The sequence below is a fragment of the Macaca thibetana genome, chromosome 19 (genome assembly GCF_024542745.1).
Source record: "Macaca thibetana thibetana isolate TM-01 chromosome 19, ASM2454274v1, whole genome shotgun sequence".
NCBI classification, from domain to species: domain Eukaryota; kingdom Metazoa; phylum Chordata; class Mammalia; order Primates; family Cercopithecidae; genus Macaca; species Macaca thibetana.
The window spans coordinates 14,563,933-14,579,543 of NC_065596.1; the positions used below are offsets into that span (position 1 = coordinate 14,563,933).

Sequence of the window (15,611 nt, forward strand, 5' to 3'; positions counted from 1 at the left end):
CTTTTTTTTTTTTTTTTGTAGACATAGGGTTTTGCCATGTTGCCCAGGCTTGTCTTGAACTCTTGGGCTCAAGCCATCTGCCCATCTTGGCCTCCCAAAGTGCTGGGATTACAGGCATGAGCCACTGCATCCAGCCAGGATTTCTACTTTATTTACTGTTCCTTGTGTAAGAATATGTACTCACCATAGATCCTGCCCTTGGACCAAAGCGACCTTGATGTTATCGTACAAATTATAGGCTATGACACATAACACATTTTTGCCTGTCTGGAGGGTTAACTTGGCCTACACATTCTTTAAAAAACAAAAAAAAAATTTTTTTTTTTTTCGAGACAGGGTCTTGCTTTGTTGCCCAGGCCAGAGTGCATCATGGCTTATTTCAGCCTAGACCTCCAGGGCTCAAGTGTTCCTTACCCCCTCAGCCTCACAAGCACCTGGGACTTTAGGCACATGCCACCATGCTAATTTTTCTTTTTTTGTAGAGATGGGGTCTCACCATGTTGCCCAGGCTGGTCTCAAACTTTTGGGCTCAAGCGATCTGCCTGCCTCAGCCTCCCAAAGTGCTGGGATTACGGGCATGAGCTACCCACCATGCCAACCCCCTACAGCTTCACTGAGGTATAATTAACATGTAATAAATTGCACATATGGCCGAGCGCAGTGGCTCATGCCTATAATCCCAGCACTTTGGGAGGCAGAGGCGGGAAGATCACCTGAGGTTGGGAGTTCAAGACCAGCCTGACCAACATGGAGAAACCCCATGAATAAATACAAAATTTACTAAAAATACAAAATTAGCCAGGCGTGGTGGCGCATGCCTCTAATCCCAGTTACTCGGGAGGCTGAGGCAGGAGAATTGTTTGAACCCAGGAGGCGGAGGTTGCTGTGAGCCGAGATCGTGCCATTGCACTCCAGCCTGAGCAACAAGAGTAAACTCTGTTTTGAAAAATAAATACATAAATAAAAATTGCACATATTTGAAGTACATAATTTGACGAGCTTTGACATGTGTGGACACTCATGAAACCATCACCCCTAAGAGTTCCCTGTGCTCTTTGGCATGTCTCTCTCCCTAAGCAACTGGAGATCTGCTTTCTGTCGCTACAGATTATTTTTGCTTTTCCTTGGATTTTTTTTTTTTTTTTTTGAAACAGAGTCTCGCTCTATCACCCAGGCTGGAGTGCAGTGGTGCAATCTCGGCTCAATGCAAGCTCCGCCTCCCGGGTTCATGCCATTCTCCTGCCTCAGCCGCCCCAGTAGCTGGGACTACAGGCGCCCGCCACCATGCCTGGCTAATTTTTTTGTATGTTTTTAGTAGAGGCTGGGTTTCACTGTGTTAGCCAGGATGGTCTCGATCTCCTGATCTTGTGAGCCACCCGCCTCGGCCTCCCAAAGTGCTGGGATCACAGGCATGAGCCACCATTCCCGGCCTTCACTGGATTTTATGTAAATGGAATCACATAGTGTATACTTTCTGTGGTGAGGAAGAGGTCTTGTCTTTTTTGTTTGTTTTTGTTTTGTTTTGTTTGTTTGTTTGTTTGTTTTTGTGTTTTTGAGATGGAGTTTCGCTCTTGTTGCCCAGGCTGGAGTGTAGTAACATGATCGCGGCTCACCTCAACCCCTGCCTCCCGGGTTGAAGCAATTCTCCTGCCTCAGCCTCCTGAGTAGCTGGGATTACAGGCATGCGCCACCACACCTGACTAATTTTGTATATTTAGTAGAGACAAGGTTTTTCCATGTTGGTCAGGCTGGTCTCTAACTCCTGACCTCAGGTGGTCCACCTGCCTCGGCCTCCCGAAGTGGTGGGATTACAGGCGTGAGCCACCACTCCCAGCAACGAGGGCTTGTCTTTTACTCAGCGTCGTGATTTCACGGTTCATCCAGGTTGTTTTAGGAACCCACTGTTGTTCCTTTTATCTCTGAGTAGTAGTATTTTGTTGTATGAATCTAGCACAATTTGTTCATCCACCCATTGATGGATATTTGTGTTTAGACATGAAATTTTCATTAAAAATTAACTTCTGATGTCAAAAAGAATGCATATTGGTCAGCCATAGTGGCTCACATATGTAATAACCTGCCTCCCAGATTCAAGGGATTCTCTTGTCTCAGCCTCCTGAGTAGTTGGGATTACAGCCCGCCATCACACCCGGTTCAGATTTTTGTGTTTTTAGTAGAGATGGGGTTTCGCCATGTTTGCCAGGCTAGTCTCAAACTCCTGACCTCAAGTGATCCGCTGGCCTCGGCTTCTCAAAGTGCTGGGATTACAGATGTGAGCCACTGTGCCCAGCCTCAGACATAAAATTCTAAGGCCCCTCTAAGCCATCTGAATGAACTTCCTCCTCAGCTAGGGCTCTTAAAATTTAACCTGAGAGGCCGGGCACGGCCTCTTTTTTGTAAAAAAAATGCAAAAATACAAAAAATTAGCCGGACATGGTGGCAGGCGCCTGTAGTGCCAGCTACTTGGGAGGCTGAGGCAGGAGAATGGCATGAACCCGGGAAGTGGAGCTTGAAGTTAGCCAAGGTAGCGCCACTGCACTCCAGCCTGGGCGACAGAGCGAGACTCTGTCTCTAATTAAAAATTAAAAAAGACCCAAAGGCCGGGCGCAGTGACTCATGCCTGTAATCCCAGCACTTTGGGAGGCTGAGGCGGGCAGATCACCTGAGGTCGGGAGTTCAAGACCAGCCTGACCAACATAGAGAGACCCCTTCTCTACTAAAAATACAAAATTAGCCGGGCGTGGTGGCACATGCCTGTAATCCCAGCTACTCGGGAGGCTGAGGCAGAAGAATCACTTGAACCTGGGAGGTAGAAGTTGCGGTGAGCCGAGATCTCCAGCCTGGGCAACAAGAACGAAACCCTGTCCAAAAAAAAAAAAAAAAAAATAACCTGGGAGACTGTTTCAGGCCATAGTGGGAAGTGGGGGTCGAACATGTCTCATCATACCTCTCCGGGATTAACATCAACACAGACTTTAAGTCTGATAAGAAACATTTTACAACGTATTTCTTGGAAGCGTGCTAGCTAAAAGCTTCATCTGCATAGTAAAATTTTGGTCTCCCCTACCTCTTATCATCACAACTGAGACATTCCTTTCTTTTTTCTTTTTTTTTTGAAAAGAAATCTCGCTGTGTCGCCCAGGCGGGAGTGCAGTGGTGCCATCTCGGCTCACTGCAAGCTCTGCCTCCTGGGTTCATGCCATTCTCCTGCCTCAGCCTCCCATGTAGCTGGGACTACAGGCGCCCGCCACCACACCCGGCTAATTTTTTGTATTTTTAGTAGAGACAGGGTTTCACTGTGTTAGCCAGGATGGTCTTGATCTCCTGACCTCATGATGTGCCCACCTCAGCCTCCCAAAGTGCTGGGATTACAGACGTGAGCCACCGTGCCCGCCCAGCCTTTTTTTTTTTTTTTTTGAGATAGGATCTCACTCTGTTGCTCAGGCTAGAGTGCAGTGGCACGATCTTGGCTCACTGGAGCCTCCACCTCCCAGATTCAAACGATTCTCCTGTTTCTGCCTCCTGAGTAGCTGGGACTATAGGCAGCCGCCACCGTGTCCAGCTAATTTTTGTATTTTTAGTAGAGGCGAGGTTTCACCATGTTGGCCAGATGGTCTCGATCTCTTGACCTCGTGATCTGCCCACCTCGGCCTTCCAAAGTGTTGGGATTACAGACGTGAGCCACCACTCCTGGCCCTTTTTTTTTTTTTTTTTTAGATGCAGTATTGCTCTGTCACCCAGGCTGGAGTGCAGTGTCATGATCTCGGCTCACTGCAACCTCTGCCTCTCAGGTTCAAGCGATTCTTCTGCCTTAGCCTCCCAAGTAGCTGGGACTACAGGCGGGTGCCACCACGTCTGCCTAATTTTTGTATTTTTATTAGAAACAGGGTTTCACCATGTCGGCCAGGCTGGTCTCGAACTCCTGACTTCAGGTTATCCGCCCGCCTCGGCCTCCCAAAATGCTGGGATTACAGGCATGAGCCACCATGCCTGGCCACAGACATTCCTTTCCATTGATCCCAGGTATTTAGACAAACTCAACCAATTGTCAACTAGAAAATGTTTAAATTGGCTGGGCGCAGTGACTCACGCCTGTAATTCCAGCACTTTGGGAGGCTGAAGCAGGCGGATCACCTGAGGTCGGCAGTTTGAGACCAGCCTGACCAACATGGAGAAACCCCATCTCTACTAAAAATACAAAATTAGCCGGGTGTGGTGGCACATGTCTGTAATCCCAGCTACTCCAGAGGCTGAGGCAGGAGAATGGCTTGAACCTGGGAGGGCGGAGGTTGCTGTGAACCGAGATCAGGCCATTGCACTCCAGCCTGCACAACAAGAGCGAAACTCCATCTCAAAAAAAAAAAAAAAAAGAAAGAAAGAAAAGTTTAAATTTACCTATAGCGTGGAAGCTTCCCGCTTTGAGTTGTTCCTGCTTTTCTGGACCAAGCCAAGTATTTATTAAATGTATTTGGTTGATGTCTCCTGTCTCCCTAAAATGTATAAAACCAAGCTGCACCCTAACCACCCTTGTCACATGTTCTCAGGACATCCTGAGGGCTGTGTCGTGGGCCATGGTCATGGTCACTCATATTTGGCTCAAAATCAATATCTTCAAATGTTTTACAGAGTTCGACTCTTCGTCGACCATTGCCTTTGCAAAAATATCAGGACAATCGAGGTGGCTCACGCCTGTAATTCCAACATTTTGTGAGGCTGAATGAACTCTAGAATAGGCGGGTCACTTGAGTCTGGGGAGGTTGAAGCTGCAGTGAACTGATTGCACCTCTGCAATCTAGCCTGGGTAACAGAGTGAGACCCTGTCTCAAAAATATATATATCAGGAAATTATGACAGTGAAAGAGATCTGAGCCAACCCACCCCCCATCTTCCTTTTCCCTTAATATTTCCTGGGCTATTGGGCTGAGGTAACTTTAAGAAATATTTAGGCTATAGTTTAAATGATAATAAGCTTTGCCCAAAACTCAACCACTTTGGTAAAACTAATGGGGGACCATCAGGCTGTGGGAAGGAGAGGAGCCTGACTTCTGCTGAGATGCAGACATAAATGTCAGCCACTATTCCAGAGGTTATGAAATATGCAACTTCCCCAATTACTCCTGCAAATAACATCACTATTGCTGAACCCCAGATTGGCCTTTTGAGATACCCGTTCGGGTTTTATTGCATGCCTGACACCTAACACTCCACACGGACCCGCCAACCCTGCTTCTATGGCCCCACCCAAAATCGATTCAGTCTGTAGGATGGCTTTGACCCCCTATGATTTCATCTCTGCCCCAACCAATCAGCAGCAAGCACCTGTTACCCGGCCATCCCCACCCCTTCCCCCAAACTGTCTTTGGAAAACCCCTAACCTAGGAGTTTTGAGATGATTTGAGTAGGAACTCCGACTCCCACGTGGCATGGCCGGCCTCATGTCCACTAAACTCTTCCTTTACTACCACACCATATTCTTTATGCAGTGGGCAGGAAGAAGGCCTCCAGCAATTTCAGCTTGAGCTCAGGAATTCGATGTCAGCCTAAGCAATGTCGATGAAAAGCAACAAACTCTGTAAAATATTTGAAGAGATTCATTCTGAGCCAAATATGAGTGACCATGGCCCGTGATAGAGCCCTCAGGAGATCCGGAGAACATGTGCCCAAGGTGATTGGGGTGCAGTTGGTTTTATACATTTTAGGGAGACATCAGACTTCAATCAAATACATTTAAGAAATACATTGGCCGGGCGCAGTGGCTCACACCTGTAATCCCAGCACTTTGGGAGGCCAAGCTGGGCGGATCACATGAGGCCAGGAGTTCGAGACCAGCCTGACCAAGATGGTGAAACACCATCTCTACTAAAAATAAAAAATTAGCTGGGTGTGGTGGCAGAAGCCTGTAATCCCAGCTACTCAGGAGGCTGAGGCAGGAGAATCGCTTGAACCAGGGAGGTGGAGGTTGCAGTGAGTGGAGATGGCACCCAGGCTGGGTGACAGAGTGAGACTCCATCTCAAAGAAAAAAGAAGGAAAATAAATACATTGGTTTGGTCTAGAATGGCAGGATAGCTCAAACCGGGGGCTGGGGTGGAGTAGGTAGGGGTGGGGCTTCCAGTTTTTAGGGAGATTAAAACTTTTTTTTTTCTTTTTTTTTGAGAGGAGGCTTTAAGGTTATGGAGATCCACGTTCTTTTTTTTTTTCTTTTTTTCTTTTTTGAGATGAAGTCTCGCTCTTGTTGCCCAGCCTGGAGTGCAATGGCACCGTCTTGGCCACTGCAACCTCCGCCTCCCGGGTTCAAGCGATTCTCCTGCCTCAGCCTACCGAATAGCTGGGATTACAGGCGCCAGCCACCACGCCCAGCTAATTTTTTTTTTTTCTTTTGAGACGGAGTTTCGTTCTTATTGCCCAGGCTGAAGTGCAATGCTGGGATCTCGGCTCACCACAACCTCTATCTCCTGGTTCAAGCAATTCTCCTGCCTCAACCTCCTGAGTAGCTAGGATTACAGGTGTGCGCCACCACACCAACTAATTTTGTATTTTTAGTAGAGATGAGGTTTCTCCACGTTGGTCAGGCTGGTCTGGAACTCCCGACCTCAGATGATCCACCCGCCTCGGCCTCACGAAGTGCTGGGATTACAGGCGTGAGCCGCCATGCCTGGCTAATTTTTGTATTTTTTTTTCTTTTCCGGAGATGCAGTCTCGCTCTGTCGCCCAGGCTGGAGTGCGGTGGTACAACCTCAGCTCACTTCAACCTCAGCCTCTGGGGTTCAAGCAATTCTCCTACCTCAGCCTCCTGAGTAGCTAGGATTACAGGCGTGTGCCACCACACCCGGCTAATTTTTGTATTTTTAGTAGAGACGGGGTTTCACCATGTTGTTCAGGCGGGAGACCCAAGTTCTTATTTCCAGAGGAAGCCTTCAGGTACTACACTTCAGAGAGAATAGGTTGTAAAATGTTAATCAGACAGACCTAGGGGCGTGGCCTCGCATGAAGACCAGCCCTAGAAGGCGGGGCTGGGAGACTGCGATCACCCGGTGGGTCCTGTTGAGGGGGCTTCAGGCAGAGTGGGCGGAGCAAAGGAAAGGGCTCAGGCTTGGGGGCGGGACTTGGGTGGGTCCTTCATTCTGGTTGGCCAAGCCTCTCTATGTCCCAAATAAAAGTCTCTGCCTTCCCGAGAACCTATTATAATAAAACATCAGATTTCCAGAGGTATCTGCCAGTCCACAGAGTGAATCACGCTTCCATTCATCCCGTTTCTTCTATAGGCCCTTGAAGAGAGTTTAAAATTTTCTTCTTAAATCGGCTGTATCTTTCAGTGAGGTTAACTCCTAGAGATTATATATAAATACATTTAGTTTTTTTTGCTTTTTTTTCCAACCGATGGTTATTGAGGAGTTCTGAGAGATGAGGAACGTGCTCTGATTTAAATCACAAATGTAGGCTGGGCGCAGTCACTCACACCTGTAATCCTGGCACTTTGGGAGGTTGAGGCAGGATTCTTTGAGCCCAGGGGTTCTAGACCAGCCTCAGCAACATAGACCCTGTCTCTATGAAGAATTAAAATTAAAAAAAGAAATAGCCCGGGTGCGGTGGCTCACGCCCATAATCCCAGCATTTTGGGATGTCAAAGCGGGTGGATCACCTGAGGTCAGGAGTTCGAGACCAGCCTGACCAACATGGTGAAACCCGCTTCTACTAAAAATACAAAAAATTGGCCGGGCGCAGTGGCTCATACGGGGCCATGAGAACAACTAAACATTTTGGCTTTTACTATGAGTGCAACACAAAGTCATGGAAGGGTCTGAGCTACTGCAGCAGTAATTATCTGATGTATATTTTAAGAATATCTGTCTGTCATTTGTACGACTCTTGGGAATCAAAGGGAGAATCAGGGAGCATAACTGGAAAGTTAAGGCAATAATCCCAAGGAGGAGAAAGTGGTTTGGAAAGTTGGTAGCAGGGGAGAACAGAGGAATTGTGGTGTGGTCTGAGGCTAAAGTGAAGGTAGATCCAAGAGCTATCTGCTGATGGATTTTCTTTCTTTTTTTCTTTTTCTTTTTTTTTTAGAGACAGTCTCACTCTATCACCTAGACTGGTGTGCAATGGGCACAGTGATAGCTCACTGCAGCCTGGAACTCCCGGACTCAAGTGATTCTTCCACCTCAGCCTCCTGAGTAGCTGGGACTACAGGCGCCCACCACCACATGCAGCTTTTTTTCTTCTTCTTCTTCTTCTTCTTTTTGTAGAGATGGGATGTCACTATGTTGCTCAAGCTTGTCTCTAACTCCAGCCTCAACCAATCCTCCTGCCATGGGCTCCCAAAGTGCTGGGATTATAGGCATGAGTTACCAAGCTTGTAACCACCTAACTGCCTAGAGCTGATTTGTCAATACGGGAAATTGCAACAGAGAAAGTTTCATTGATGCAGAACCAGCTAGCCGTACAGGAGACCAAAGTTTTACTATTATTCAGATCAGTCTCCCTGAAAACTCTGGGATCAGGGGGTTTGTTTGTTTGTTTGTTTTGAGACAGAGTTTCGCTCCTGTCACCCAAGCTGGAGTGCAATGGCGCGATCTTGGCTCACAGCAACCTCTGCCTCCTGGGTTCAAGCGATTATCCTGCCTCAGCCTCCCAATTAGCTGGGATTACAGGTGGCCACCACCACACCCGGCTAATTTTTGTATTTTTTTTTTTTTTTTTTTTTTTTGAGACGGAGTCTCGCTCTGTCACCCAGGCTGGAGTGCAGTGGCCGGATCTCAGCTCACTGCAAGCTCCGCCTCCCGGGTTCACGCCATTCTCCTGCCTCAGCCTCCCGAGTAGCTGGAACTATAGGCGCCTGCCACCTCGCCCGGCTAAGTTTTTGTATTTTTAGTAGAGACGGGGTTTCACTGTGTTACCCAGGATGGTCTCGATCTCCCGACCTCATGATCCGCCCGTCTCGGCCTCCCAAAGTGCTGGGATTACAGGCTTGAGCCACCGCGCCCGGCCTAATTTTTGTATTTTTTTAGTAGAGATGGGGTTTCACCATGTTGGACAGGCTGGTCTTGAACACCTGACCTCAGGTGATCTACCTTCCTTGGCCTCCCAATGTGCTGGAATTACAGGCGTGATCCACCACACCTGGCCTGGGATGGTGGTTTTTGAGAATAATTTGGTGGGTAGGGAGTCTGAAAGTGGGAAGTGCTGATTGGCAGAGTCTAAGATGAAATCATAGGGAGTGGAAGCTGTCCTGTTGCTCTGAGTCAGTTCCTGGGTGGGAACCACAAGACTAGATGAGCTGGTTTATCCATCTAGGCGGCCTCAACTTGTGCATCGAAACACAGGGTCTGCAAAATATCTCAAGCACTGATTTTAAATTTTGCAATAGTGATTTTATCCCCAGGAGCAATTCGGGGAGGTCCAGAATACTGCACCCTCCAGCTGCATGACTCCTAAACCATAATTTCTTACCTGTGACTAATGTGTTAGTCCTGCAAAGGCAGTCCAGTCTCCAGGGAAAAGGAGGTTTGTTTTGTGAAAGCATTGTTATTGTTTTTGTTTCAGAGTTAAACTATAAACTAAGTTCATCCCAAAGTTAGTTTGGTCTACATCCAGGAATGAACAAGGACAGTGTGGAGGTTAGAAGCAAGTTGGAGTTGGTTTGGTCAGATCTCTTTCCCTGTAATCATTTTCTCAGCTATAATTTTTGCAAAGGTGTTTTCAAGCCTAGCACCCAGGGCTCTTAAGAAAGACATTCGGCCGGGCGCAGTGGCTCACCCCTGTAATCCCAGCACTTTGGAAGGCTGAGGTAGGCGGATCACGAGGTCAGCAGATCGAGACCATCCTGGCTAACACAGTGAAACCCCATCTCTACTAAAAAAAATACAAAAGACGCCAGGCACGGTGGCTCACGCCTCTAATCCCCGCACTTTGGGAGGCCGAGGTGGGTGGATCACGAGTTCAGGAGATCAAGACCATCCTGGCTAACACGGTGAAACCCCGTATCTACTAAAAAATACAAAAAATTAGCCGGGTATGGTGGCAGGTGTCTGTAGTCCCAGCTACTTGGGAGGCTGAGGCACGAGAACGGCGTGAACCCAGGAGGCGGAGCTTGCAGTGAGCTGAGATCGCGCCACTTGCACTTCAGCCTGGGCAGAGCGAGATTCTGTCTCAAAAAAAAAAAAAAAAAAAAAAATAGACGTGGTGGCCGGCGCATGTAGTCCCAACTACTTGGGAGGCTGATGCAGGAGAATCACTTGAACCTGGGAGGCCGGGGTTGCAGTGAGCGGATATCGCACCACCACACTCCAGCCTGGGTGATAGAGCCAGACTCTGTCTCAAAAAAAAAAAAAAAAAGGCATTCAGGCCGTGCCTGGTGGCTCATGCCTGTAATCCCAGCACTTTGGGAGGCCGAGGTGGGCAGATCACATGAGGTCAGGAGTTTGAGACCAGCCTGGCCAACATGGTGAAACTCCATCTCTATTAAAAATAAAAAATTAGCCAGGTGTGGTGGCACGCTTCTGTAATCCCAGCTACTTGGGAGGCTGAAGCAGGAGAATCACTTGAACCCGGAGGTGGAGGTTGCAGTGAGCCGAGATCGCACCACCGCACTCCAGCCTGGGCAACAGAGCCAGATTCCGTCTCAAAAGAAAAGAAAAAGAAAGAAAAGAAAAGAAAAAAGAAAGACATTCAATTAAGCTTCTTCCTTTTCCCACAGACTCTTGACTTTAACGTCTTCAGTTGGAATCAACGTGGACATTCAGAACAGTCCCTCCTTAAACACAAAGACATTTCCTACCTCATACCTCATAATCAGGTGATAGGTTGAGAATGTCTCCACAGCCAATCCCATACAGGGGTGTTCAAGAATACAGTTATGGGTTATTAGTTTTTGTTTCTGGTTGGGCCAGTAAAGCCCCTTCCTCATCCCTCTTTTCCACTTATCACTAGAGACAGAAACTAAAAACCATGGCTTCGGCTGCTACAAGACTAAAACAAAACAAAACAAGACAACAATAACAAGGCGACTTGGACAAGCTGGCTAGTAAATCCATTAACGAAGGTCCCGCCCTCATGATCTAATCACCTCCCTAAGGCCTCACATCCTAATATCATCACCTCCAGGGTTAAGATTTACGCATTTGGCTTTGCGGGGTGGTGGCCTGCGGCGAGGACACACACAACATACAACATTCTGACCACAGTGAGGTAGGAGACTGGGCAGGACTTGCTTCATTTCCTGGTCCCTTCAGGATAAAGTGAAGAAACCACCTGGAACCAGCAGATGGCACCAAAAGCCATCTCTAGTTGCTCTCCTTACTCATTAGGGTAAGACACTCCTACCAGAGCCATGACAGTTTATAAGTACCATGGCAACAACATGAAAGTTACCGTTCATTTCCATAACAACGACCTGGAAGTTACAGCCTCCTTTCTAGAAAGTTCTGCATGGGGGCCGGGCGCGGTGGCTCATGCCTGTAATCCCAGCACTTTGGGAGGCCGAGATGGGCGGATCACGAGGTCAGGAGATCGAGACCATCCTGGCTAACACGGTGAAACCCCGTCTCTACTAAAAAAATACAAAAAACTAGCCGGGCGCGGTGGCGGGCGCCTGTAGTCCCAGCTACTCGGGAGGCTGAGGCAGGAGAATGGCGTGAACCCGGGAGGCGGAGCTTGCAGTGAGCTGAGATCCGGCCACTGCACTCCAGCCTGGGCAACAGAGCGAGACTCCGTCTCAAAAAAAAAAAAAAAAAAAAGAAAGTTCTGCATGGCATACCCCTTAATTTGCATGTAATTAAAAGTGAGTATAAATATAGCTAGCCAACAGTACAAAATGCTGATTCTAGGCACACTGCCTAGGTTTTGGCTGTACTCTGGAAAAAGCAACTCTGAGTCAATGGAAGATCCTTGTGTAACATCACCAGTTGAATTCTTTCCTGGGTGAATCCCCAATCATGGCACTTACCTGCATCAATAGCACACTTCTATCTCCTTAGGCACCTGCTTCTAAGCTAAAACTGTCTGCTTGCCAAAAAGAAGAATTTTTATTTTTCATTTGGATAAAGGCAATTAGCTAACACAAATGGCCACCCCAATTACCAGAAAAACTTAGGGTGAACTTCAGAAATATTGTTAACACAGTCATTGTGTTATGAATTTTTTTTTTTTTTGAGACAGAGTCTTGCTGTGTCCCCCAGGCTGGAGTGCAATTGCCCGATCTCGGCCCACTGCAAGTTCCGCCTCCCAGGTTCAGGCCATTCTCCTGCCTCGGCCTCCTGAGTAGCTGGGACTACAGGCTCCCGCTACCACGCCTGGCTAATTTTTTGTATTTTTAGTAGAGACGGGGTTTCACCGTGTCAGCAAGGATGGTCTCGATCTCCTGACCTCGTGATCCGCCTACCTCGGGCTCCCAAAGTGCTGGAATTACAGGCGTGAGTCACCGCGCCCGGCCCTGTCTATTTCTTAATGTCTGTAGGGTAAGTGCCAACAGTTCTTCAGGAGTGTTTTGGGTTTTACTGGCCTTTTGCACTTCCATATACATACATTTTATTATAAATAGATCAGGTTCTTCATCAAAACATGTTATTTTGACAGAAAACTTAACTTTCTATATTAAGTAAGGATAATTCAAGTCTTTGTATTGAAACTTCTAATCCATCAACAAGGAAGATCTATCCATTGATCTAGGTTATCTTTGACCTCTTTCAATAGTATTTTACACATTTCTCCGAAGAGATATTGCATACTTTGTTGTTGTATTTATTTCTAGTTATTTTACTGCTGTTGTCGGCAGGTAACAAGTTATCTACGGCCGTATAACAAACCACCCAGAAACAGCGCATCCTCGTACAAGCCCCATAAATGCAGAGGAAAGCGAGCAGAGGCATTTCGAGGTCCCGCCCAATCGACTCCCTCCATCGTGGTCCCGCCCCCGCCCCGTGCCCGCGCCGGGTTGCGCCCCGCGGTCCCCAGTGAAGCCAGAAGGACGGGGTCCAATCGCTGTCGGCTGTGCGGAAACTGGGACCTCTCCCCAGGATCGTGGAGGACGCGAACTCCGCCCCTCCCACTGCCTCAGGCCTCGGAGACCCGGTCCAGAGCCCTCAGCCGCTTCCGAGCCCGGAGAGGGGAATCAGAAGTGCACGTGGGCAGAGCGGCGCCTCCTTCACAGTAACCGTCGCTGACCCGCTGGTTTTCCCTGCACCTTCGTCTGCGACCAGGTGGGGCTTCAGGGGCCGCTTCACCACCTGGAGGGAGGGAGACTGGGGCGGGGACTCGGTGAGGGGAGAGATGGGGGGCGGGGACTCAGTGAGGGGAGAGAAGAGGGCGGGACTCGGTGAGGGGGTGACGAGGACTGGGACTCGATGACGGACAGGGTCTCGGTGAGGGGAAGCGGGGGGTGGGGACTCGGTGATGGGGAGACTGGGACGGCGACTCGGGGAGGGAGAGACGAGGGCGGGGACTCGGTGAGGGGATGTCAGGGGCGGGGTCTCAGGAAGGGCAGAGAAGTGGGCGGGGTCTCGGTGAGGGCGAGACAGGGGCGGGGACTCGGTGAGGGAGAGGCGGGGGCGGGTCTCGGTGAGAGAGAGACAGGGATGGGGACTTGGGGAAGGGAAGACGGGGGCGAGGTCTCCGTGAGGGGGAAGAGGGGGCGGGGACTCGGTGAGGGGAGAGACGCGGGCGGGGACTCGGTGAGGGAGAGACGAGGGCGGGGACTCGGTGAGGGAGAGACGCGGGCGGGGACTCGGTGAGGGAGAGACGGGGCGGGGACTCGATGAGGGGAGACGGGGGGCGGGGTATCGGTGAGCGGAGAGATGGGGATGGGGACTCGGTGAGGGGAGAGACGGGGGCGGGGACTCGGTGAAGGGAAGACGGGGGCAGGGACTCGGTGAGAGAGAGACGGGGCGGGGACTCGATGAGGGAAGACGGGGACGGGGTCTCGGTGAGCGGAGAGACGGGGATGGGGACTCGGTGAGGGGAGAGACGGGGGCGGGGACTCGGTGAGGGAGAGAAGGGGCGGGGACTCGGTGAGGGGAGAGACGGGGGCGGGGACTCGGTGAGGGGAGAGACGGGGGCGGGGACTTGAGGGGGAGACGGGGGCGGGGTCTCGGTGAGGGGGGAGACAGGGATGGGGACTCGGTGAAGGGAAGACGGGGGCGGGGAATTGGTGAGGGAGAGGCGGGGGCGGAGACTCGGTGAGGACGAGATGGGGGCGGGGTCTCGGTGACAGGGAGCTGGGGTAAGTGGGGCGGGGTCTCTGTGAGCCTAGATGGGGCTGGAGTCTTAATACGGTGGGGGATTCAATGAAGGCGGAGACCAAGGTGGAGTCTCGGTGAGGGTGGAGATGGAGGTAGGGACTCCCTGTAGGAGGATAGGAGGACCGGGACTCGGTGACCCGGGAGACTGTGGACGGAAGATTACCCAGGTGCTGAGGCAAGAGACTGAAGGCACAAACTGTTTCAGCATAATAAAGAAAATAGAATAAGAATAGTTATAAATTAGATATAGAGATGATCATGGACATTATCAATCATTAGTATAAACATTAATCATTAGCTTTTAATATTACTCTTTGTTGTATTACTAATATAACCAAGAAATAACTGGCGGGTATAGGGTCAGGTGCTGAAGGGACATTGTGAGAAGTGACCGAGAAAGCAAGAGGTGAGCCCTCTGTCATGCCCGCATAAGGGCTGCTTGAGGGCTCCTTGGTCAAGCGGTAACGCCAGTGTCTGGGAAGGCACCCATTACTTAGCAGACCTTGAAAGGGAGTCTCCTTTCTTTGGAGGAGTCAGGGAACACTCTGCTCCACCAGCTTCTTGTGGAAGGCTGGATAATATCCAGGCCTGCCCGCAGTCATCCAGAGGCCTAAACCCCTCCCTGTGGTTCTATGCTTCAATGGTCAGGCTTCTTGTCCACTTTCATGTTCCTGTCGTACTCCTGGTTCCTCTTTGAAGTTCTTGGAAGATAGCGGTAGAAGAAATAGTGGAAGTCTTGAAGTCTTTGATCCTTCTGATAAGTACATAAAAGAAAACGCTGACGTAGGCTACCTTCCCTCTCTGCTTTGGCTACCTATAAGGGAAGGGGGGCCCGCTGTGCTATAATCACGTGACTTGCTTGACCTTATCAATTGCTTGGACGACTCACCCTCCTTACCCTGTCCCCTTGTCTTGTATACAATAAATATCAGCGCGCCCAGCCATTCAGGACTACTACTGGTTTCCGCCTCTTGGTAGTAGTGGTCCCCCGGGGTCCAGCTGTTTTCTCTTTATCTCTTTGTCTTGTGTCTTTATTTCTTACTATCTCTCGGCTCTGCACAGGGGGAGAACACCTACAAAGGCGCTCCAACGTGGGTTTCTCTCTCTGTGAAGTTGCGCTTTGAGCGCGGTACTCAGCGGAGGACTTTCGCGACAGATTTCTGAGGATTGCGGTCATTAAGCTTGGTGATAAGCTTGGGCACTCAGAGTGTCTCGGGGACACCACGGGACAAGCCACTACAAAGTACTTGGCCTATTTAAACTTCATAAGAATCCTTCTTAAAGAAGGAGGAATTTCAATTTCCTCTGACAAGCTAATTGAACTCTTTGAGGTCGTTGATCTCATTTGCCCTTGGGTTCCAACTGAAGGAACTCTAGAA

At 49.5% G+C, this 15,611-nt stretch overlaps 2 protein-coding genes across 39 annotated transcripts in view; one reads left to right on the forward strand and one right to left on the reverse strand.

Moving 5' to 3' along the window:
* The window catches only part of PIN1 (peptidylprolyl cis/trans isomerase, NIMA-interacting 1), a 429,836-nt gene that overhangs the window by 46,310 nt on the left and 367,915 nt on the right, over window positions 1-15,611 (reverse strand). Inside the window, exon 1 of one of the 33 annotated variants that reach the window (XM_050770817.1) lies at window positions 12,912-12,915. The exons of 29 other annotated variants lie outside the window; for them this stretch is intronic. The gene's annotated coding sequence lies outside the window, so the exon portion shown is untranslated. Of the gene's footprint in view, window positions 1-413; window positions 418-4,877; window positions 4,883-12,911; window positions 12,916-15,611 lie in introns of those variants that run through there. 3 more of the 33 variants (XM_050770810.1, XM_050770806.1, XM_050770778.1) reach the window with 3 other exon arrangements.
* ZNF846 (zinc finger protein 846) overlaps window positions 1-15,611 on the forward strand; it is a 60,754-nt gene that overhangs the window by 13,111 nt on the left and 32,032 nt on the right. For 3 of the 6 annotated variants that reach the window (XM_050770423.1, XM_050770425.1, XM_050770424.1), the window contains exon 1: window positions 12,605-13,194. The gene's annotated coding sequence lies outside the window, so the exon portion shown is untranslated. Of the gene's footprint in view, window positions 1-12,250; window positions 12,454-12,604; window positions 13,195-15,611 lie in introns of those variants that run through there. The other 3 variants (XM_050770415.1, XM_050770414.1, XM_050770413.1) reach the window with 2 other exon arrangements.